This window comes from Aythya ferina, assembly GCF_964211825.1.
Source record: "Aythya ferina genome assembly, chromosome: 2".
Classification (NCBI taxonomy): domain Eukaryota; kingdom Metazoa; phylum Chordata; class Aves; order Anseriformes; family Anatidae; genus Aythya; species Aythya ferina.
In genome coordinates this window covers 71,718,212-71,741,207 of record NC_140297.1, presented here as the reverse complement: position 1 = coordinate 71,741,207, position 22,996 = coordinate 71,718,212, and the positions used below count along the sequence as shown (strand labels likewise).

The 22,996-nt window shown below is 37.6% G+C and overlaps 1 protein-coding gene across 4 annotated transcripts in view; it reads left to right on the top strand.

Annotated features, from left to right (window-relative positions):
- Positions 1–22,996, top strand: part of CDYL (chromodomain Y like) — a 102,096-nt gene that overhangs the window by 62,145 nt on the left and 16,955 nt on the right. Inside the window, exon 1 of one of the 4 annotated variants that reach the window (XM_084508246.1) lies at positions 10,048–10,067. The exons of 2 other annotated variants lie outside the window; for them this stretch is intronic. The gene's annotated coding sequence lies outside the window, so the exon portion shown is untranslated. Of the gene's footprint in view, positions 1–10,047; positions 10,068–13,656; positions 13,807–22,996 lie in introns of those variants that run through there. One more of the 4 variants, XM_084508244.1, reaches the window with a different exon arrangement.

The window sequence follows — 22,996 nt, the reverse complement described above, 5'->3', positions numbered from 1 at the left end:
AGCACTGAAAAGGACAGCATCATTATTCCAGTTGCCTGAAATAATTTTCTCATTTATTACATTCTTATATGTGCTGCCAAGTTGCTTAGTGTGCTGTGTCCACTTTTTCCCCCTACAAACAATAACAGGTTAATCTCTGAAAAGCTAGGAAAGCTCTGACCAGGCAGGTAAGTTGGTTTTACTACTAACCTCCAAGGAGGAGCCCCAGACCCCCAAACTCTTCATTTTCTTTTTATCATTTTGTTATTATTTTAATTCAGAGTTCCTTTTTTGGGAAAAAAGGTAGGAGAGGTGCAAAGATGTCTGAATAGCTCTTGCTTACCAGTTAGTCTTCTTGGTTTTCCCTAGTGCAAAGCTGCTAGCTGGCTGGACTTCTAGCTTGCTTGTTACTTGTGGGAGAGCCAGACCAAGGGGGAAGATTTAGGCTTGGCAGCTGCCTTCTGTGGAGTTATTAGAATTTAGGATTCTGAGTCATCACCTCAGCTATACGTTCCCAAAAGGAGAAAGAGAACATGAAATCAGACTGTCTGGCAGTGCTTGGAAATAGTCTGGGCATCTACTTGAACAGGAAAAATTAAACAGGAAAAATCTACACAATTATGAAAAACTGAAGCATCATTTTTGATCAGCAGCCTCCAATGCTATTTGCATACCTGTTAAGGCTTTTCAGCATTCCTGATGTTGCATAGAGAGGAAAAATAATTATGCAGGCTAATCTTGTCAAAGGCACTTTGAGTCAGGCAAAATCAGCTAAATAATAATGGTCTCAGACTCTTCTAAAAATAAGAGTTACACATTTTAACAAAATCAAAGTTTCTTTCTCTTCAAAGCGTGTTTAGGCATGGCTCCTAGTGTATGTACTGCATTGTACTGTTGTGTGGTAGATGAACCTTGGTGTATCAACACACACACAATATATTATGATTCTTCCCTGTTAAAAGGAAACGTGTTTTTCTATTAAAGGTGGCACTCAGCAGTGTAAGAGGTGTGGAGTAGGAAGGATATAGAGAGGGGAATATTTGATAATATTTAGCTTCCTTTTAAATTATGTCTTTTCTGTATGTAGTGATGATTTCCTTTGACATGATCGCCTTCTATAAGTCTTGGTCATGGTTGCTTAGACTTCACAGTGAATAGAGATTAATTGTCATGGCTCAGGAGGAATTGCATAAAACACAATATGGAAGCTATCTGCAATAGCATACAGAATCATACAATTCAGTGATTGCATGACAGTATTGCTAATATGATAGGATGTTTTGCTTCCATTTCTATTTGTATAAATACAAAAAGTTGTGTTAGACACTTTTGACTAACCATAGGTCATGGTTGTTCATCAGCACAGAGACTACGATTGCTGATTGTTCTTTTTTTCTTCTACAGTTGGAATTCTTTAATTTTTTTTTAAATATAACATTTAAGTCGAAACACTCTGAGGTTGTCTAGTCTGCGCTCCAGTGTATTACAAGTCATTACATTTCAACTCTTATTGCTATATCCTGAGTTAGTTTGAGTTAGCCTAGGGTATTACCAGACTCTGGAGACTAAATTTTTGTTTGTCATTTAATGCTGAATAGCAGGGAGTTGATTAGAAAAAATATGCTCAGATGAAAATACTTGTTTTGTGTGTCATGTTCTGCATAACATCTTGAGAAAATGTCATCTGCTTCTGAATAAATAAATAAACGGGATTCCTATTAAAAGAGCTTGCTTGCAGAAAAGCAGCTTATGTTTCAGCCATGTACACATAGCCTAGCCCTGGTAGTGTGCCCTCCAAACGCTTCCTTCTGGCAACCTCCGCTCTTCTCACCAAGATCCATGCAGATTGTTCTGCCTCCCTGAATGTCTGAGTATGCTGACAATGTAAAAATGTGCAGGCTGGTTATTAAAATGGCTGTTGAGGTCATGCTGTTAAAGGGCTGTGTTTCAGTGTTCGCAATTTCTACCTTCAGTGTTCTTTTCAGCTGAGGAAGAGAATAGAGGTGGGCTCAGATGATCCCCTGCTAAACTTCTGCAGCAAAATCTGTGGACTTTCTGCTGCACATAAAAGTCGATTTGGCATAAGCAGCTTTATGAGTACTAGAGATGTATGGAGTTGTTTTGTTGTTGTTTTGTTTTTAAAATACATGAAAAATGGTTGGGGGTGTTTTGTTTTCTTGTGGTATTTTTGTGTTTTGGTTTGGTTTTGCTGCAATTGCCTATGCGTATATGCAGAGACATTTTTAAATTTTACATGTGTCAAGCTAGACTGTAGCCTGGAACAACTCTTGTAGGAGCTCCAGGCCAGGGAGATGCAGTGTGAATAGATTTAAAGATAGAAGAAATCACAAACACATGCTGTATTTTTGCTTGCATCAACTAGGCTCTGGAAATTCTGCAAAACTAAAGAAAATATTTTAGGCTTCAAATTATTGGAAGCTGGTTTCAGGAATATCCTCAACTTCCCTATGCTGAACACTCGCAACGGTGGGAAAGGCCCTGACAAAAAGAAAGGACTTTTTTTTAAAAAAGCATCTAGGTTATTTTTCCTGTTACTGAAGTGTCTTCCCTAAGTTCATTCTATCTGTTGAATGCAGCTTCTTCAAAATCTTCTGTTTACGTGAGGGGAAGAAGAAATCCAGCCGCAGGTTCCTGTTAGGTGACCCAGCTATGCTTTTCCCTTCATTTAGCACTACAGTTAAACATTAAGTAGAAGTGCTTCTGAGCCAGTTTGAACAATGGCTTTTTTTCCTTCTACCTGTTCCACTTTGTGGTTTTGGCTGCTTATTTCTGTCCATATTCTTAATTCATGCGAGCTCCTTAAAGGGAACAAGGAGGGGCTGGGCATAGGAGGGGCTGTAAACTGGCCCTACTGTTTACAGAGGCATAACCTCAATGTTTTTTGAAAAGACTTTTCATTTGTTCTTTCTCCACTAAAAACATCTGGTAAAGTGGTGGAGAGTGGTAAAAAAAAAAGCTGGTTTCTTTGTTGGGCAAAGGCCCTTACACTTCGTATCTTTACAAAGACCATAGATGCAGAGATAATGCTGGGGTCTACTAATTAATAATCCCTTAGATGCTTCTTCTAACTCCTGCACAGGATACCGATCTGCTCCCTCTTTCATAGACGCATGTAGTAACACCAAGCAGTATCTTCAAATGCAGGCAGTATGTAATCCATGAACATAATAACCTTTGAACAGAGTTTTACACCAGTGGAAAGAATGCTTCATATCTTAACGAAGCTAAGACAGTCTTTTCAATAACGATTTCCGCATGCCATCCACACTCTTCTCATTGGCAGCTTTATCTCTGTGGGTGAAGAGAATGGAAGTAACTGATGTGAAACTTTGCTTCAGCCAAGAATTTTATAAGTCAGATGCAGCAAAATATGGGTCACTGGTAAATAAGATGTTCTGGAACTACCTGATGAGGAAAGAAGTCTTTTGATGCATTAGGCTAATGTGATAGCAGGTCACAGAAAGAAGCTAAGCAAATTTTAAAAGGCAGTATTCAATGGACAAATATGTCCCTGTTTTTTACTCAGCTCTGTAATAGGATTAATACTCAAGATTGAGCAGATAGGAAGAAAAAAAAAAAAAAAAAAAAAAAAAAGTAATCCAGTCTTCTGCTCAAAGTTCTGTATTTTGTTTTGCTTCTTAGCAAACACTCAGACACCCTCTTAAAGGTTGCTCAGGGCTTGTTTAGAGTATCTCTGAGGCATGCTTGTTCCCAATCTTGACAACCTGATTATGACCTGTTCTTTTTAACCTAACATCTAATCAGAATTTCCCTGGTTACAACTTGTTTCCATTGCCCCTCATCCTCTAATGTGCACCTCCAAGACGAATGTGGTTCATCCTCTGTACAGCCATGTGTTAGGTAGTTAGACATGAGTAAGGTCATCAGCCCTCATTCAGTGCTTCTTTCCAACGTGTCATGCCATCCCACAAAGACCGCAGGAACCAGCATTGGAATGGTTTTTGCTTTTGCTTGTTCACCTTTGGCTTCCAAAGTCTGATTTGGGTCGGGGAGAAGAGGCGATTTCTTAGATCTGAGAATCTCCCATCTGCTTCATCAAACTGTCAAATTAAGCTTGTAAACTGTGTTCAGATCTTGGTTTTATTCAATATTGGTCACTGTTTGAGTCATTTGATTATTTCGACATGTAGCCTTACAGTCTTTGCTACAAATTTGGAGAATTTGAGAGATCAATAGAGCTCCTCAAGTGGATACTGTTACCAGATGTGAATTCGATGGCATGTGTTAGGGAGTCAGTTTGAATCTCTCGCAAAGTTAAGGTCCCCACTGGCTCTGTCTTTAGTGGTATGGATTTCTACCAACAGCTTCAAACTAGCAAGACGGTATGTGTTTATAGTAAGCCTGTTAGTCAAGCACTTTCTTCTCCATTTAGCAATACCTAGCATCTCAGGCCTTAGAGCTGTGTAGAACAATGTGTCACTGAGGCAATAAATTTTGGCCTTTGCTCATGTTACGATAGCACTGAAACCAGGACTATGCATGTGGAGAGCAGATTATTTTAAATCTCATGGGTGTTATTAGAACTGCAGGTTGGACTAAAGGAGATGTTGATCAATTTAGTCTATTGTTGAACTGAGGCAGAATAGAGCATGTGTTTGTTTTCTCCAGCAGGAATTGTATAATCTGTTCTTAAAATATTTCCACAATGGGGATTAAACAATCTCTACTTCAGCTTTTATACTGCTTTTATTAGAAAAACCCTTTTCCATTGCTTTCCCCAATAATTTTTAATTGCTTCAGGCTAAACTGATACTATTCAGTAGCATTTCTTCCAATGAACAATTCATATTTGAATTTCACCTGCTGTAGAACAGCTGTCAAAGCTCTATAGGTACTTCTTTCTACCAGACTAAAAATACACCATTTCTTATCATTGTTGGTCAACTGTGGACTGTCAAAGGGATTTCTCTTCAGCTATGGTGCCCAAAACTGGATTGTTTCAGCAGATACTGACACTGGCACTTGACAGAATGTATTATCTCTTTCCATATGTAAAGTTTCCTTACCACAATGCCTCAGAATTGAGCTTTGCCCTTCTTTTTACATCTCACTGTTAACTGGTATACACTTCATAATTGATTATAACCCAATAAGCTTCTCTGTGTTCTGTTGCTTAGTCTGTAAAACCACATTTTTTTAATGCACGTTCTATTTTTCTTTCTAATAAAGTAATTTTTTTTTCTTTTTAAGCTGTCTTCCAGACTCAGCATAATATTTTAGAAACTTGATTCTTCACTTCTGAAACCTTGCAATCCTTTCAGTTTGATGTAATCTGTGGATTTCATAAGTTCACTTTCTCTTACATTATCCAAGTCTTGAATAAAAAAAATATTGATTAAAGTTGGGCCTAAGGCAGACCTTTGTACTTGAGAAGTATCTTTAGTTTGATAGTGTATAAATAATAATGTTTCCACTTTTATTTTTTCAACCATTCTTTTACCTTGCTTCTCTTACTTCCCTATTGTTATTACCCTTAGACAATTTCTTATCTTGTCATACCACAAAAACCAAAAGCATCTACTCCATCTTTTTTCTTTTATTTATTTTTTCCCATATCACTATGTCATTTACCTGATTTCAGAGAACCTGTAGAGGTTGGCTGTGGGTGTGGAGTGGTTGTTTTTTTGTTTGTGATCGTGGTGGATTTTGTTGGTTTTTGGGAGGTTGAGGGGGAAGAGTGTTATTTCAGAACTAGGTGGTAGGGAACAAAAGCAAAAATTTTACCAAACAAATGACAGCAATGGTCTAAATATGTTTACAGGTGGAAATGTATTTCTTAGCTACTTTTTTTCTTTTTTTCAGCAGCCCACCTCACCTGTGCTTATAACCACTGCCCCAGTAATCCTAATGATGTCAGTAGCGTACCCTTTTTCCATTTGTCTAGTCCAGCAGCTGTGACTACCTTCAGAGATGTCTTAACATTGTTTTGCCGTCACTCAAACTTCAGGGTGCTACTGTCACCCACTTGACTTTCTAGGTTGTGCAGACCTCCAGGTTTTTTCTTTATGAAGCTAAAAAGGAGTTAAAGCAGGTCACACAGTTCACAGTGAACTGTTTGCATCTACTGCACCAATACACCTGGCTTATATTTTCTACTATAGGAAGAAAATGCATTTCTTCCTCCCCCCAAGATTGCTAGATTGTGTGTTTTCTTTTTTCTTTATAGCTAGCAACAGTAAGGCCTGCTGTTTCACTGACTCAGTGCAGCACTGGGCAATGCTCACTGTCCTACCTTCTGTGGCAAGGAGTAGTGCTCTTGGGCTCAAGTTGTGGCCCCTTCTCTACGGGGCATCTTTGCATGTCCAGTGAGTGGGCTGTGTTTGTTGGCAGCCCCTGAACTGCTACATGTAAGGTTTGTCCATCGTGCTATCAAGCATTAACCTCGGCTGCTGTAATTTATGACTGCCTTGTATTTTCATTGGCTTTTATAGATCAAAGTGTGTGCTGCTCCTGAATCAGTTACAAATCTGAAATGTTTTGCCTATCAGATTTTAAAGATCACTCAGGAGATTATCAGCCTGAGTATATTTGTAGATGTTGTCTTTAGAACATATTGCTCAGTCAGTCAGATCAGATGATGTTTGCATATATTTGTAACACACAGCAAATACCCTTCTTCCTCTTTTTTTTTTTTTTTTTTTTTTTCTCCACACCTTTTACTTTATTTTAGTTTGGTTTAGTTTGGTTTACTTTATTTTATTTTTGGAGTAGTGGACTTTATTGGTTTGATTTCCTTTTGGTAACATTAACCACATGTTTTGACCAAGGAGCTGTGTAATTATAGTTATTTTTAGTATTGATTTTGGAGGAGTGATTTGCAGTGCATCTCTTCCATGGGAATAATTTCCAGTGTTTATAGTGCACTGGCTCTTCCATTGCACAGTGACTTGCATTTTTGATAGTTGACACTGCTGAATCAGCTGCACTTTTTGTTTCAATTTAGCTGCAGACTTTCAAAAAGGTTATGCACAACTTGTTTGAATATATATAGAGAGAGATATAATGCTTGGTCCTGCTCACATCACAGTCAGATTTCTTTATTTTCCCATATATTTCCCACTCTTTAGGCTGTGACTTTGTAAGTAAAAATGAGCAGTCTCTTATGTATTGTATTTCTTTCAGGTGGTGATCACTCTCCTTTTTTTTAAAAAAAAAAAAAAAATAGTGCCAGAGTTATTTAGTCTCCTTTCTCTGTGAAGGTAAATGATTTATAAATCACTTAGACTCAAGTACATGAATCAGTAGCCTCATTACTGGGCTTCAGCTCATTTAAATTAAGGGTTGTGATTCAGAGGTTAGGGGAAAGTACTCATCTCAAAATATCCTATAAATCTACATAATACTAGAATAGGTACTGAACGGATGATTTTCAGCATTTATTTCATTTTACCACTCTTGAAATAAAACAAGAAAGTCAGCATCCAGTTCCGTATTATTTGATAACTGTACAGAACCACGGAAATTTTTATGCTCAAACAAAATACCTGTTCAGAATTTAAAAAATAAATAAATAAAAGCATAATGGGCAAAATCATTAATTATAAATAGGCAGAGCTTCAGTTAATTGAATTTCTGCTAAGAACTTTTCCTGTCGGTGCTCTGGCTTCCTGTTGCAGACTTAAAGAAACAACATGGGTATCCTAAAAACCCTCCTGGTCTTTCTGTCCTACAGACAGACATGCTTTTCACTTTAAGATTGTTACAATGATTTTTGGATGACTGTTTAGTGCCATAATCAGTGGAGCATTGCATTGAGACTTTCTTAAAAACCTTTGACTCTTCCTGGTTATATTACATATCATAGAAAGTGGCAAATCTAGCCAGTGCTGGTTTTTGTTTGCAAGGTAAATGTGACCTCAAACTTTCAAAGAACTGACTTCATAGGGTCACCACTCAGAAGGATTAAAATATCTTGTGGTGAAATTCAGTGGCAAATTATATGTGTTTAAGAAAAATAATCAGTAATTCTTGCCTTATAAGTTTTATTTTCCACCATTCCACATTTTCTCAGGTACCTCTACTGGTTTGAGACAGCAGCCTGTATTTGGTCTCATTCTGAGAGCCAAGAGTCATAAAAACTACCAATGGTCTCAAGAAAGGCGGTTGTTATGGTGAATACAGACATTTCTGGAAAAGGGTGAAGAATACAAATAAAGACCAAAGGATTTCAAATGTTTGTGCAACAGTTTGGTAAATAAAAATGCACATCTCCAAATTTAAATACAGCCTGCAGCTTATAGGTTATAACAGAATGTTTATAATGATCTATGTGGTTCTGTAAGAGGTGACATTTTGCCAGAAAAGGCGAATTACCTTCAAGAGCAATATACCTTTCTACGGGATGGTGGTTTCTGTAGTCTGGAAAGTTCAGAATTTAGAGTGATAGTTTTGATACCAGAGAGTGACAGGAAAGGTTTCTTTGCTCACTCTGCAGGTAAGAAAATTGTCTTAGTTTACAGGCTGACCAGAACTACTAAATTTAGGGCTTTTTGTGGTTGCATAAAACTGCAGTTTTGCACTTGCTTTTGCCAGTGGCAAATCATTTCTTCTATGTGAAGACCGTAGCAGGATGGCTTCCTTTTAGTACACCTGTGAGGGAAGATGCATAATATAATTCTTAAATGATATTTTTCTTGGGGAAAGTCTTTGTATATTTGACAGTGTAATTTGCAGGGATGTGCACAGAGCACTAAAAGTGTGATTCAGATGATGCAGAAAATGAATTTCAGTGTGTTTAACATTAAGTATGTGTTAGTGTTAATAGTCCCTTACAACTCCCAACACTGATTCCCAATTCTGTAATCCCACCTGTGTTTCAGAGACTTTTGTAAATTCATGGATCAACATAGCAAATGTGGAGCATATCCAAACTGGCTTGGACTTTGTGGTCTATAAGTAATAAATAATAATTGAGGGGGGAGAGAAGAGAAGTTACTACATATGAGTTGGTTAAATTCCTCTTCAAGCCACATTCTTTGGTTATAGTTAGCGTAATAGGCTTTTGCCCACAAAATGCACTGGTCAGGCTCTAGGATCAGGTTTTTTTTCATTTTTGTTTAAGTTATGGAGAATTCAAATTTCATTGCCTGATTCTGATGCTTTGAATTAATAACACGATTAAATCTAAGAGGTAATAATCTCCATATCTCTACCTTCTATTTAAGACTGTACAGAGTTTGATAGTTTTTTTATTTTAATGTTTGCATGTTATTAAAGCTCAGGATAATAAGATCCCCTGAGATGGCATCTGTAAGTACATGGAAAATCCCTGCTTCCCTACTATTCTGCTGTCTGGTTATGCCAGAGAACCAGGCTGTCAATATGAAATCATTAAGATAATTCTTTAGGCTGGTAGGAAGCACTGCAAAAGTATCAGGTTAATCTAAATCCTTAAATTTTACAAAGACTTATGTTTGGTGAAGAGCAATTTAATTCCTGAGCATTAAGGGTTCTTGCTGTCTCTTCTATTTCTTTTAGTCTTCTCATGGTAATGATATGTGGCCTACGAGATGTAGCATGTTTCAAAAGGGCAAAAAGAGGTTCTAACTGTTATTGTTGGGGAAAGTTTTCAACTCATGCATCTCATCAATGCTTTTCATGACACATCTGAAAAGACATTTTGGACCTAGTTTCAGCATGTAAATAAATAATACAGATTGGTCCAGCTGAGAACTAAAGCTGTATTGTTTGCATTAAAGAATGTAACTTAGTAATTTTCTGGTAATGTGCAATAATACATTAGTAATTGTACAAATCCCAAGGTTTATTTTTTTGACTTAAAATAAGGAAAACAAAGGGCATAGCACCCTTTCACTATTTACAGGGGGTTTGCCCATTTCCAGTATGAGCACTCATTAAAGTCACTGGCAGGTGTTAGATTTTCTCATAATTAAAGTGAAGTTGGTGTAATTCTGTTAGTTATTTGCTTTATAATCATTTGGATAGTTTACCATATTAGCTCTCTTTGCATGAAAGATCTAATACGTCTTTGAAGCTCTACTTTGTGCTTTAATAAGAAACTGCATTTCACTTTTGAAGAAATGTGGGTATGTTTTGGGAACTTTATTTTTTTCTTCTAAAGTCAGTATATTCTTTTACAGTTGAGGCTGGTACTGTGATACTCTCATATGCTATTGCTGCTCAGATCAAAAAACCCTTATCTGATAGCTCAACGCTAAGTTCAGATTTATACATTTTATATCTCCGTATGTTATCTTCCTTTTTTTCTGTCCTTTTGGTTTAGTTTTTCAATATAATCTCTGTTTTTCAGTACTAATAGACCTCTCAGGTTTTTGTTTGCTTCTTTTTTGTTCTCACTGTGTAACAGTTTTTCAGTTGCTGTGAGGTGAAAAGGTACAAGCAGCAGCAGCAGGGTAGAAATGAAACCTGCAGAAAGCATGTTGCTCTTTTTTATTTCTAGCTTACTTGAAATGATTTAAACAACAAAAATCTGTAAAACAACAAGGAACATTTAATGAATGCCACAGGTTTCAGTGCATAAAAAAATCAGTGAAGTACCTCTTGTTTTGGAAGTTCATTCCCTAAATCTACCTAAGTTTCCTGAACAGAAGATACTTGGGCTTTATCTGATTATTGCTGTTATACAGCCCCCTTTTTTTTGCCAGTTAATTTTAGTGCAAAGTCCTGCAAATGTATCCTTACTTTAATTCTTTGGTCTTCAGTCTTTAAAATGTTTAGATATCTCTAGGTTGTCAGTATTTGTGGTTGCTTTGGAGATTATATTTGTTTTTACCTCTTTGTTGCAAATGTTCTTAGATTTTAACTTGTGAAACAGGTTAACAGCTAAAAGACAAATAGTTTAAATTATGGAGGCAATTTATTTTCTTTATGTCTCTCTCTCAAAACATTGTACAGTTTTATAAACCAGAGGAATTCCATAGACAAACATTCTGGTTGACCAAATCTGTTTGCCTGAAATATCCACAGTTTTGTGGATTAATTTCATTCCAGTTATTACAAGCACTGCAGAGGTAATAGTTCATCTGTTATTCTCCACTGCTGTAGTGGTTAGGAGTGTCATAATGGTGATGATGCCTTAACATTCATGTTCTTGGTCTCTCATCTCCACTGGTTAGGTTTGGCTAGCATGTTCCTAGTCATGCTGTACTTTTTTGCTCTAAAGCTCATGTTTGTGTTTATGTACTGCTCTTAAATATTCTTTTTGAAATTATTTTGTTTATTGATTGATGCCAGGTGAAACTTCAGCACTTGGAACTTGCAATAAGGACATGGATAATTGCTCTGATGACTGATTTTCATAATCTCTCAGGTGTGGTCTAAATGCACATATACAGAGAAATGTCCATGTGCTTCTGATTGTTTACACAAAATTATATTTTACTTGCTGTTTTATAGCAATACTTACTAATATGTACTTTGCCATATTTTGTAAGAGAAAATAGGTCTTAATGTGGTCACATTGTTAAATATTAACCAAGAAGTGTGTCTTTGCCAAGTGATAACAAAAGCATTTTTTGAAATATAGGTTAGAGATAAAATTAAATAAGCCAATGTTAGATTATTTTAATGAAGTTTAATGCTAAAATCCACATGGTTAAAGAATCAATTACACTGGTAAAAAATGACAAAAAAAAAAAAAAGTTGATTTTCTTGAATCATAAATGCAGCTCTGCTAAGCAGATGAGAAGGAAGAACTTCCAGTGCTGATTGACCTCTTTTACTATGACAGACAAAGGAACGTCCTTTCCAGGAAGAAAATTAGTTATTAAAAAAAAAAAAAAAAAGTTTACAGAGTTTTTAGTGTGTGTATATATTCACACAGACTAAATTTCAGTGGGCAGACATATTTAATGGATAAATTCCATTGAAAATGTTACATGGTGTGTGTCATATTTGTGGGGGTTGGAATTACTTTAAGGCATTTTACTTGCACTATTTAAGCTTTGGGACAGTGATGAAACTTTGGCTTGCGCTTTTAGCCTCTTGGGAGAAGGAGGAGCAAAAGCTTTGGCATCTTCACCTGTTATGGAAGTTTAAGCATAGTGTCTTCATCAAGAAATTTGATCTGCAGAGGAAAAAGTTAATAGCAGAAAGTTTTGTAGTGAATATTGGGTTTACATCAGAGGGAATTATATGAAAGAAATGTATGGGATGTCTAGAATTCTCTTAAGACATGAGTGCAATAGGTTGCTCAGAGGTTTGCTTTCCAAATATCTCAACAGTGGAAGTAGGGGAGCAAACATCTGCCACTTACACAAACCTTTGTGCAATGATTTCCAATTTAACAGAGCTTTGCTCTTCGTGTCAGAGATGTGCCTTTTGCTAACTTAAGACTTTTGTTTTTTTTGGGGGGGAGGGGGTATGTTTTTGAGAGGAGTATTTTTGTAACTTGCTCCTTTTGTGCTGGGAGGGTGTGAGGGCTGTGCCTGAGCAGGCCAGGTGGGGAAGGGGCTGCTCACCAGATCACAACCAGCTGTGGCTGTGTCTGCTGGAACGCAGCTGAGGGCTCCTCCTGCTGAAACTCTTTCCTCCCTCCCTTTCCTCTTGACAAATTTCATCAGCTTTTGCTATCTTTCTGCAGCTAACACTTTGCTTCACTGTGAGGGGATGACTCTCTGCTCTTGCCATGTCCTTTCCACGTCTGCGTGGCAGGGAGCCTGCCTTCTGCTGGACAGCCCTAGGGCAGTGGCTGGCCCAAAGTACAGCCGGTGTGGAGATCCCTCCTGCAACTCATTCAGTTCCTGAATGCTGGTTTGGCTTGCAAGGACCTTTCCCTGGCAAAGCATTGCTCAGTTTATTGCACTGCAGAAGGTCATCCCAGGGAATGAGTCGTACAGTAGGCCATAAACTCCCTTGGGCAGTCCAAAAGGTATTGCACAAAATATATCCAATAATAGCACCCATATTTAATTTAGATAGTATTTTGGTTTGTGTTGAAACCAAGGAGATTAGCAGTTTCCCCTGATGAATGAGTGGTCATGCTCCTTACCCTTGGAGGAAAGGGAATTGTCAGTTCTAATCTGATCATTTAGAAGTTTCCTCTTACCACAGGCTATTTCTCTCATCATTATTTTGTGACTTTTATAAGGTTATCGTTTATTGTAACCAGTCACAGAGTCTAGTCTACTGTATTTAGAAGTATTTTACAAATAACACATAAAATGAGAGCAATTTTCACCTCAGTGAGGTCACTGCAGAAATGGTGGGCTCAGAGTGGAGAATGCAATCCGTAGGGACATTCTTACAAAAACGTTATGTAGCATAAGACTCCAAATTTTGTGGCAGAGTTACAGATACATAATAGATCTGTGGTTGTGGCTTTGCAGACAAATACTCGAGGCATGTCCACAGAAGAGGATTTTTTTCCCTCCAGGGTTCATTCAAGGACAGGCAGAGAGTTTCCCATCCAGCCTGAAAGCAGCAGTTAGCTGAGAATCCAATTGTTCGAGGGTTTGCTAATCCGCATGTGATACCATCAGTCCAGGTAGCTTTTCTTTGTCCAGCTTGTTGAAAAGTAACTGCCGTGTAGGTCAAGACAAAAAGGCGGAGTCTCTAGATAATGTGGTCATGTATGCATCACAGGAAGTAGGGCTGGAAGAGACCTTTGTCATCTAAATCTATCTTCCCCCTGGACTGCTCTGCAGATGCTGTTATTGATTTAATCAAATGGCTAACACATGCAGGAGAATGGGCACTTGGAAACAGCTGTGGCTCTGTGGTTAAAGAATGGACCAGCAAGAGGCCAGTAGCTTTTATCTCACTAAGCATAGATGAAAGGAAGGAGCAAAGAACTGTGAAATGGAGGTAGGTTCTCTCTGAGGCTCATCTGGTGGAGCAAAAGGTGTTTTAGTTAGTGCTATAAATCCGAATGCCGCTTGCTTTTGTAGATGTGCTTAAGACATCAGAAGTTGTGACAGAGCCAGCTAGTCAAGGGTGCAGGGAAACAGTTTTAGTGAGGGAAATTTTCAGTGAAAATGATGTTTAGTGAAAATAATTTGTCTCTGGAGATGCATCGCTTTTTGTAGAACTGTGTTTGCTTGTGATGACTGCAAATGGGGGGGGGGGGATTGGTTTTGCTTTGAAATTTTGTTTGAATTTGTTGTTAAAGTGTTTAGTTGCATCAGAATAGTAAAAAACACTTCTCAGACCTCTGATAATGTAGAATTGGGACACAGGGCAGTGCTCATATGCTATTTTATGTGGTTATACACTCACTATTTTGCATATGGGTACAGGTTATTTGTCTGGCTGTGTAATGTGCCTGCACAGGGAAGCCAGCACCATTTTGCTTGTGATCCTGTGTGAGACAAAATCTCTGTGTTTTATAGTAGTATCCTGACTGAGGGGACTGTGGACCTGAGGCTTGGGGTGGACTGGTTGTTCTCTGGTGCTTTTGGAAGGAAAGTAACTGTGAGAAGTTGTTATTTCCAATTGCCTTCTGACCACTGAGATGTAATATTTTTAAGCTGCCAGAACAGTGCAATCATTGTCAGACCCTATTGGAAGAGTGACCTTGAAACAGTCTGAATTCAAGCTATTGGTTTCTCTTCACCATGTAAAGGAAACATCCTTCTAATCTTAGAATTTAAGGTTAAATCACTTCTGGCTTTCAGCTATACATATGTGGGACTGAAGTTATGATTAATTTTATATCAGTCTTGAGGATATAGCATTGGGTTTATTCTGCTTTACGTTTAGCCTCCCTGAAGGAGAATTCACTGAGCTAGATGCTGTATTAGTGTCTGCAAACTCTGTTATGTTTCTTATTTTTTCTTTCCTACACTCAACATGAATAATATGCATTCAGGATCATAGATCAAAAGAAATAAATACTAACTATTCATAGTAATAAGTGCTATAATTACTTTACTCTTGAATGGATAGGCAACTTTTTTTTTAACAATAGAGATTGTAGCAAAAGCGAGTTTAGAAAAGAGAAGAAAAAAATCCTATTTGCAAATGAGTTTGATATATTAAATACACATCTGACTTTGTTTAGAAGCAACATTTTTATTTTAGTTCAGAGCAGTTTAAAGAATGTTATACAGAAGGAGTAAATCTGAAAACAAAAGAAGAATCTGTTTAGTCTTTTTTGTTGTGTTTCCATTTCACCCTCTTGAGCTAAAATCCACTCCTACTCTTGATTGTTTCCTATTTAATGGTGGTCATCACATTTATTTTCCATTAAATCAGGATGAAGATTATATGTTACAGGGTATGCCTATAAACCAGATAAAAAGGAAAGAGAAAAGTGTTTTTATTAATTGTTTTGTTGTTGTTGTTCAGACAGACAAAAAGAAAGGGAAAAGGGTTCTTTCAGAGTGTGAGGCACAGCAAAAGACTTGTCTTAGGAACGAGGGGCTCTGGGAAAACCAGTGTGGCACTGTGCGAGTCTCTTTGAAACCAGGACCGTGTCATGGGCTGGTAATGATGGGCAGCATGTCAGGGCGCGTAGAAGGAATATCTTCTGACATGAAGACTGCAATTTACTGCAGCTGTTAGTTTGGGGGGGGGGGGAAATCCAGTTTTCCCAGCATCTTTAGAGGCTCTGTCAGTTCCACTGTTTTCTGCATCCTCTAAAGTCAGCAACTAAACAATCCCAAACTGGCTTTTTGAGTATGTTAATATAATTCTCAGAGATGTCAGACCATTCTCTTTACAACCCTTTCCAAAGTAATTATATGATTAAGTAATAGGAATATTTTCCTAACGATAAGCTGCTGAAATGAAACAGTTCAGGACCTTCTACCCTTCATCTAAATTCAGCTGTGCTTAGAGGAGCATTTGGAGAGTCTGCTTTATGAAGCCACTTTGAGCATTTGTCTCCTTTCCTCTTTCATCCAATTTGCTCTAGAATTTATTATTGGCAAAACTCATGCTGTAGAGACAGTCCTGGACCTAGTAGGCAATGAAATCCATGTTTGTGAAGAGGAAGCAATGAATGGTCATGCTTCTCTGACTGTCCTGGTTCATGCTTTACTCCACTGCAGATTGTGGCGCTCTCAGCAGATGCATGGCTTTACCTCCGATCTCATCATTAGCTCGTGACTCAGCAGGACGTCTTGTCCACTTCTAATGTTGTTTCCTTCTCTATGACAACTTTTGTTGTTTCCTTGCTCTCTGGCAAAACATAAATAAACTACAAATTGTTGTCATCAATGAGATGTGCTATATTTCTCTACCAGATATCTGCTGCAATTTTCTCATGATTTTTCTGTTTGGAAATGTTTGAAGTGCTTTCATGACTGGCTGTTTTCCACAGTATCAATAAATCAGTCCACAGATCCATTCTAAATGATAATTCACCTTATGCTTGCAGAAGTAATTAATAGTCTCGGTTTTTGTTGTAGACATGTGATTGAAATATTAGCAGTTTACATTCACAACAGGTGTTTTTTTTAATGCTCTAAACTGTAGAGCATGAAAGAGTTATGTCGCACTACAATGACTACTACTATTCCCTACTGATTTCAGTTCTGCCATTTTGCTGTGCAGACAGATCAGTGGTTCACTGAAGTTTTTCAATAAACTCAATCTCATAATTAAATGGTTTGCATGAGAAAATACCTACCCTTTTCTAGAGTTGTTTCTGCCAGTCAGTATATATATTTTTTTAAACCTGGAGATAAATGAGTTGCTGTTCTCTAGATGTGCTTCTCAAGCTTTTTTTTCAGTTATCCCATCATCTCTTTCCTTCTCCCCCTTCCCTCCTGTCCTGCTTGGTCAGCAGTAATGCTCAGGCAGCCTGATGAGGCAGCTGAAGGAACTGACCAAGCTGAAACCCAGTGCACCCTGCAAAAATGTTTGGCTCGTTCCTGTTATTAAAATAATTTTTGTCAGGGTGTTGTTGTTTTTGGCATATCTTCATTTGTTTATGTCAGTTTATTACTCATTTCTTGGTACTTAGTCATACGTTGATATTTCTTTACAAATAATGAGCCCACAGTAGGAAAACACTAGTACATTTTCCTGGATGTTATGCTGTAATTGAACTAAGTTTAATGTTCTTTGTAAGTTTGGCTTGGTATTCGTTTTCGGCTTTATGACTAGGAGATGGGAGAGTAAAGTTAAGTGGGGCAAAAATATTGATGAGGGTAAGTCTGTTTTAAACAGAAATTCTGTTTACCTTGGGGAGCCTTCAAGGAATTGTTCAGCAAACGTATCAGGGAGGGGAGAAGGTATTTGGGAGCCCTGATGTGCTATTTTTGGGTTGGATATAAATACCCACAAAAAATGACTTCTTTCCAGTCTGGTGGGCCCTATACAGGTAAGAGACAGAAATGTGAAGGGAAACAAATCTTAATTTTAATTCTGTGTAAACTAGATCAATATTTAGATACTGGTGAATAATTCTGAATTAAGAGGGAAGAGCATTTTCCATGGGGTTATGATGAGACTCATGGAGGATCCTTGGCTTGTTTTCCTGAGCATGCCAGCTAAACTGTGTGTTAGTCTGCTGGCAAGAGCACTCTAGCCCATGGACAGACGTTGAGCAGATGTATTTCTTTCCCTTTGGAATAGGGAAGAACTTGGAGAATGCTTTCAGGGTGTTGGCCTAGCTTGAGCCAGAATATGATCGTGTTCCTTCTTGCTCTTAGTCTCTTACCTGTTTCAAAACAAACAAAAAACTTAAAGAAATAAACAAACAAAAAAAAACACACCACATATATTATTTTGGAAATTTCAGCAAGTGTATCATTTTGTTTAAGAATTAATGAAAAAGTAAATGGTCCCACTGCAGCATTTTTGTTAATTATAATGAGTTGAGAGAACACCTTCAAGATAAATTCCTTTGAGATCCTGACAGTATTTTAACTGAGCTGTTGGGGGAAATCTCTGCTACTGTAGTATTTTCTATGATCTAGCTATATTTGAACACTTATCTACAGTAGTAATTAAAAATATTGATGCTATTCATAAATCCTCAATATGGTGATGAGTAGATAACAGAATAGAAACCTACATGCAACATCTTCGCTTCAGAGTTAACTAGTGACCTTATAGCAACATATTCTGAAATCAACTGGAGGTGCAAAGTTCCACACAACCCTGAATATCAAACTCCTGATGACAGACACTGTTGCCAGTCTTATCACACAATAGCCCTGAAATCTGAGTTGTTATTAGAAAAACAGAATTGAGTAATAACTTTCACTTTTTGGCATCAATAGAAACTTTCATGTTTTAGGATCTTATAAAAATAATCTTATATAGGTTTGTGTTATTTTTTAAAAAAACTTTTCAATGTATTTCCAACTTGATAATCACTAAGAATAATTGCATACAGCTTCAGTGTTGAGCAAAATCATGTTGCTGTGTTGATATTATTCTAAAATCGTGAAATTTACATTAAATTAAGTATACATGTTAGGGAAGCTTCTGATGCATGTTTAGTAATGGTATGAAATCACAAAATATTGGTAAAATATATGGCAAGTAATGAGTGAACTGTTGGAAGAAGATAAAATTTCTCTACAGTATCCAGTATGGCTCTCCTGAGTATTGCTTTGGATTCCCAGTAGGTTTTAATCAGAAGGGAATTTTTAAAACATGACTTAATGAGAACAGTCTTGTAACAGAAGTAAACTTCAGAAGTTTAGGGCTGTTTGGTCTGGGCTAGTTGGTGTTGGTGGTGTTGTTTCTGTTGCCTTTTTTTTTTTTTCCTTTTTTTTTTTTTTTTTAGTTTGTTTGGTTTTAGTTTTAGGATTTTTTTTAAACTTTCTGAAACTATATCAATACAAATTTTATTACTTGAGGTACCTTCCAAGTTTCCCGGTCTTTAAGCAAGCAAGTCTCAGTGGTGTTTCACTTACTATGATACATTTCCCATCTAGGCTATCACATTTATGTTTTTCTTTTTATACTATAAGTCAGCAATCTTGCCATGTTCAAGCTCTTTAGTCTGTCACTTGTTATATGTAAAATATAGTCATTATAAATCCTTTCTGGTTTTTTTTGGCATGCTGATTTCCCCACTAATATTTTAATTCACTTTGTAACTTGCACTCCATTTCACTCTTATTTTTGGTCTGATTCTCCTCTCTCTTGTTTTTTTATTTATCACTGGAAAAATGATTTGTGTTTAGCATCTTTAACTATTAAAACTTTAGAGTTTTACTTTGCATATCTAATACCGTTCTTTATCTGTTTTAGCATCTCCCTGTATTCTTCCCAGTGTTCTTTACTTCCTATTTTCTTGTAAGTATAGCATATTCTATTTTTCCCCTCAGTTCCTATTGACCTGTTTAACCATGTGGAGTTAACTGAAGCTACATCTCACCCCTGAAGAAAATAATTCAATTACAGTATACGTTTAGTTCAATTTATTTACCTTCTCCTTATGAGTGAGGTGTCGTGGTATTGTCTAAAAAAGTATTTAATGCAATATCTTTTTACATAACAAACTTATCTAAAATTGCACAGCGTTCATCTTAATAGAAATTAAAGTACAATTCTATTTGACAATACCGTCTTATTTCTGTTTTATTTATTCTGTTTTGTTTAGTGGTCAGAATCTGACTTGAGCAGGTGGGTCCCTAGCAGATTTCAGGAAACAATCAGTAGTATAATTCAGCTACCATTTTGTCTCATCTATGGCATGTTTTAGGTGGTTTCCAATTTCAAATTTTGTTGAAAATTGGGGTGAAAATTGTACTAGTCCCACCATTTTTTGTGTACACGATCCTTGTTTTTCTTATTAGTAATGCTTCTGTCTTTTATGTACTGACTTCCTCTGATATTTTGGACTTCTTTGTGTATTCTTAATGGGTTGTTTCCAAAGGCAAGATTCACTGCTTAAGGCTATATGTAAAGATATGTTCAGAGCCCCATTACCCATGAACCTCTTCTGAGTAAATGTAACTCCGAACACAGCTTTATGAAATTCCTACCGAACATCTGAGGCTCCATCACTGCACTTTGGAACTGCAACCATTCCCAAGCCCAAAATTCAAATGGAGGTTTCCATGACCCCATTATCTCAAGCTGTCACTTTGTGGACCCAACTCTTTCCAGGCACTCGCAGTGATCATGTTCAAAAATGTACAATTTGACTCTTGAACTGCGATCACACCAGCGTGACTCCTGTGAAAAGATGTGCTCCTACCTCCATTTGCAATCATCAGATAAACTTACTTTGCCATTGCCAGCTACACAACCTAGAAAATTCTTTCAGAGGCTGCTGCACACTTCAGTTGAAAGAATCAGATATGATAGGCTTAGTTCTTAGTTTTCTGCGGCAAAGGCATTATGGTCCCCAACTAAGCTTCCCGTTTTCAGTACAGTTGATAATAGTTGCTAGGTCCTACTCTAAGATAGATCTTAACTGGTTTATCTCTTTTAAACTTGTTCTGAAATTGGTCCTAAACCACATCGGGTTTTGTGTTTAGTTTTTTTTTTGTCGTTGTTTGTTTGTTTTTACTCTGCCACATCTAAAACTTCCTAAATTCTTGAATTTTTTCTTCAAGATTTCAGCCTCCTAATATTAGTCTTTGTAATATCTTAGGGAATGTGGTTTCGTATTGGTGCTGCTGAAGCCAAATGTTCCACTTATTGCTTCCTTAGCTGTCTGTTCTGACTAGCAATAGTATCAATATTCTTATTTGTACTTTGTTCTAGGTGCATATAATTTCTGGGAAAAACAAAACACAAAAACAACCACACACACACACAAACTAATTTATAAAAGCAGATTTTTACAAAGGAAAGTAGCTTTTGGGACCATCTGTAACTGTTTTAAGCCTGACTTCTATACAGACTTGCTCTTTAGCCCGAGGGAAGCCACTTAGCAGCTCTGCACCATATTTTTGAAAGCCTAAGCAATTAAAGACAAGCTGATTTCTTTCGTCAGCAATATGAAGAGAACACACCCAAACGCTACCCATGCATCATGCAGTATAAAGGCAGCTCAGTGCCTTCAGTTCTTCCCAGCTACTGGCTGAGATTGGGGCGCTGCATTTTCTGTTTGCTGCTTTCAGATGTAGTTATTGCCTTGTGGTTTACTCTTGGCATGTTTTATTTATTTTATTTGCTTATTTACCTCTATATTCTCCATTTCAATATTTGATGTAAATATATTCTTTTTATGGGCATTTTCCCCAAATACATGGCAGTGTTCAAGACTTTTGCTATCTCTGCAAATCCCAGAACCTGGAGAAGCACCCCATTTGTACTGGGGTTGAGTTACAGGGCAAGATGATGTGGGGACCTATATGTCCTCTTTTCTAGTAGTTGCCTGCCTACTTGAGAGAGGATATTGCTGAAGTTTTCTTCATACAAAGCATCTGTTCCAAGTCTTCTACTGTCAGCCTGCTACTGTTAAATTTAGGACTTTCTCTTCCTTTTCTTCTTGTTTTATTTTAATAGGGGAAGTATGAAGAATTCTAGATATTCTCCAAGTGTTCTCCACTGCAGACATGTCCTCACACACACTGATCTTAGCTGGTATTGCCAAAAACAAACAGGAGAGATGATATCTAACTTGAGAGCAGAGGGTGTATTTACTCTTCTCCATCCCATCTTAACTTATTTAAGCTGTTTGGAATTTACTCCTCTCCAACAATAAAAAAGGACAGATTTGGCAAGATACTGTTCTGAATCACTTTTTCAGTTCAGTGCATTGGACTACCCAGCACCTGTTGCATCCTTTCATCATCCAGTTTGTCGTGTGGGTTTATTTTCCCAGGATACTGGGAAAACTGGGGGAGAGATTTGCCTCCAGAGTAATTTGTGAATGCCTCTTTAGATGTGGTGTTCATAGCTGTTCTGTGCTTTACCTAAATGCAGGATCTTTCACAGATCTTGGCTCAAATCCTTGATTCTTCCGTAGAGATTACTTTCCTCTGTTGAGTACCTCAGATTCAAAAGTATGAGCCTGTTTGGCATGTACATTTCTGAATGCATATTCATTCATCAGACAGCTAGAGCTGTGTTGCATATCACCAAGACCTCTGATCTTTCCACCCATACTTTCCTCCATTTCCCCCCCTCCCCCAGGTCAATGCCCAGCTCTGTTGCTTTTTGCTCTTCAACCCTTCAGGCAGCAGAAGTGCTACAGGCACTCTTGCTTAACCACATGACTCAGGACTAAACAGCCAGCACGGAAACACTTAGTTTTTGTTTGTTTGTTTGTTTGTTTGTTTTTCTATGTACTCAAAAGATTCAAGTGAAGACTCCTGCTTTGTGCTTTCCCCTCCCACCCCAGCCAGATATTTCTGTCGAGGTCAGCTATTTCTGATGAGGGGTACTGCTGCAGAACAGACTGCCACCCAGCAACGCGATGTGCTGAAGACTACCCTGGTTGAAGGTATTGCTGGCCATGTTGCACAGCGTGTGCAGCTGCGTACTGGGAGGTGGCCTTTGTGCATCAAGCTAGTACAGCTTCAGGTCACCTGTTCACTGACACTTCTTAATGAACTTCTTGGTGACCATCCCACAGGAGGTCAAGACATCTGCTGTTAATGACAGATGTCAGGCAGTGGCTGCAAAGATGTCTGTACCTTCTTGGGATAGATCTGTAAAAACAGAGAGAACTTTTTGCAGCTGGGATGTTTACTGCAGCTATTCTGAGCAGTAAAAATCAGAGTTTCTTGTAGAGCTCAATATGTACACATCAGCCTCCCGAACCTCCGAAAGTCCTCTGTCCCTGTTTGCCTTGTACTTTGCTCCATCTGAATGCCAAACATTTCTGTGGACGGTTGTGAATGGAGTTCTTGCAAAGTCTGGTATTTCAAGCCGCATCTGTGTGATAAGAACGAAATGTGAATACTTATTGACATGTTGTTTTCAAAAAAAAAAAAAAAATTATTTTGCCACCTATTTAATTTTTTGTAAAAAGTTAGAGAAAATGTTTTAGGAAGTTGGAAGTTTCGGTAATTCTTACAAGAATTATGTCACTTGTACAGGGTATGTACAAGTTCATGTCTATACAGGAAAGTGCCTGGGATTTCTTCTACCAGTATCTATTTTAGGCTAGCCTTACATTAGGACACTCTTA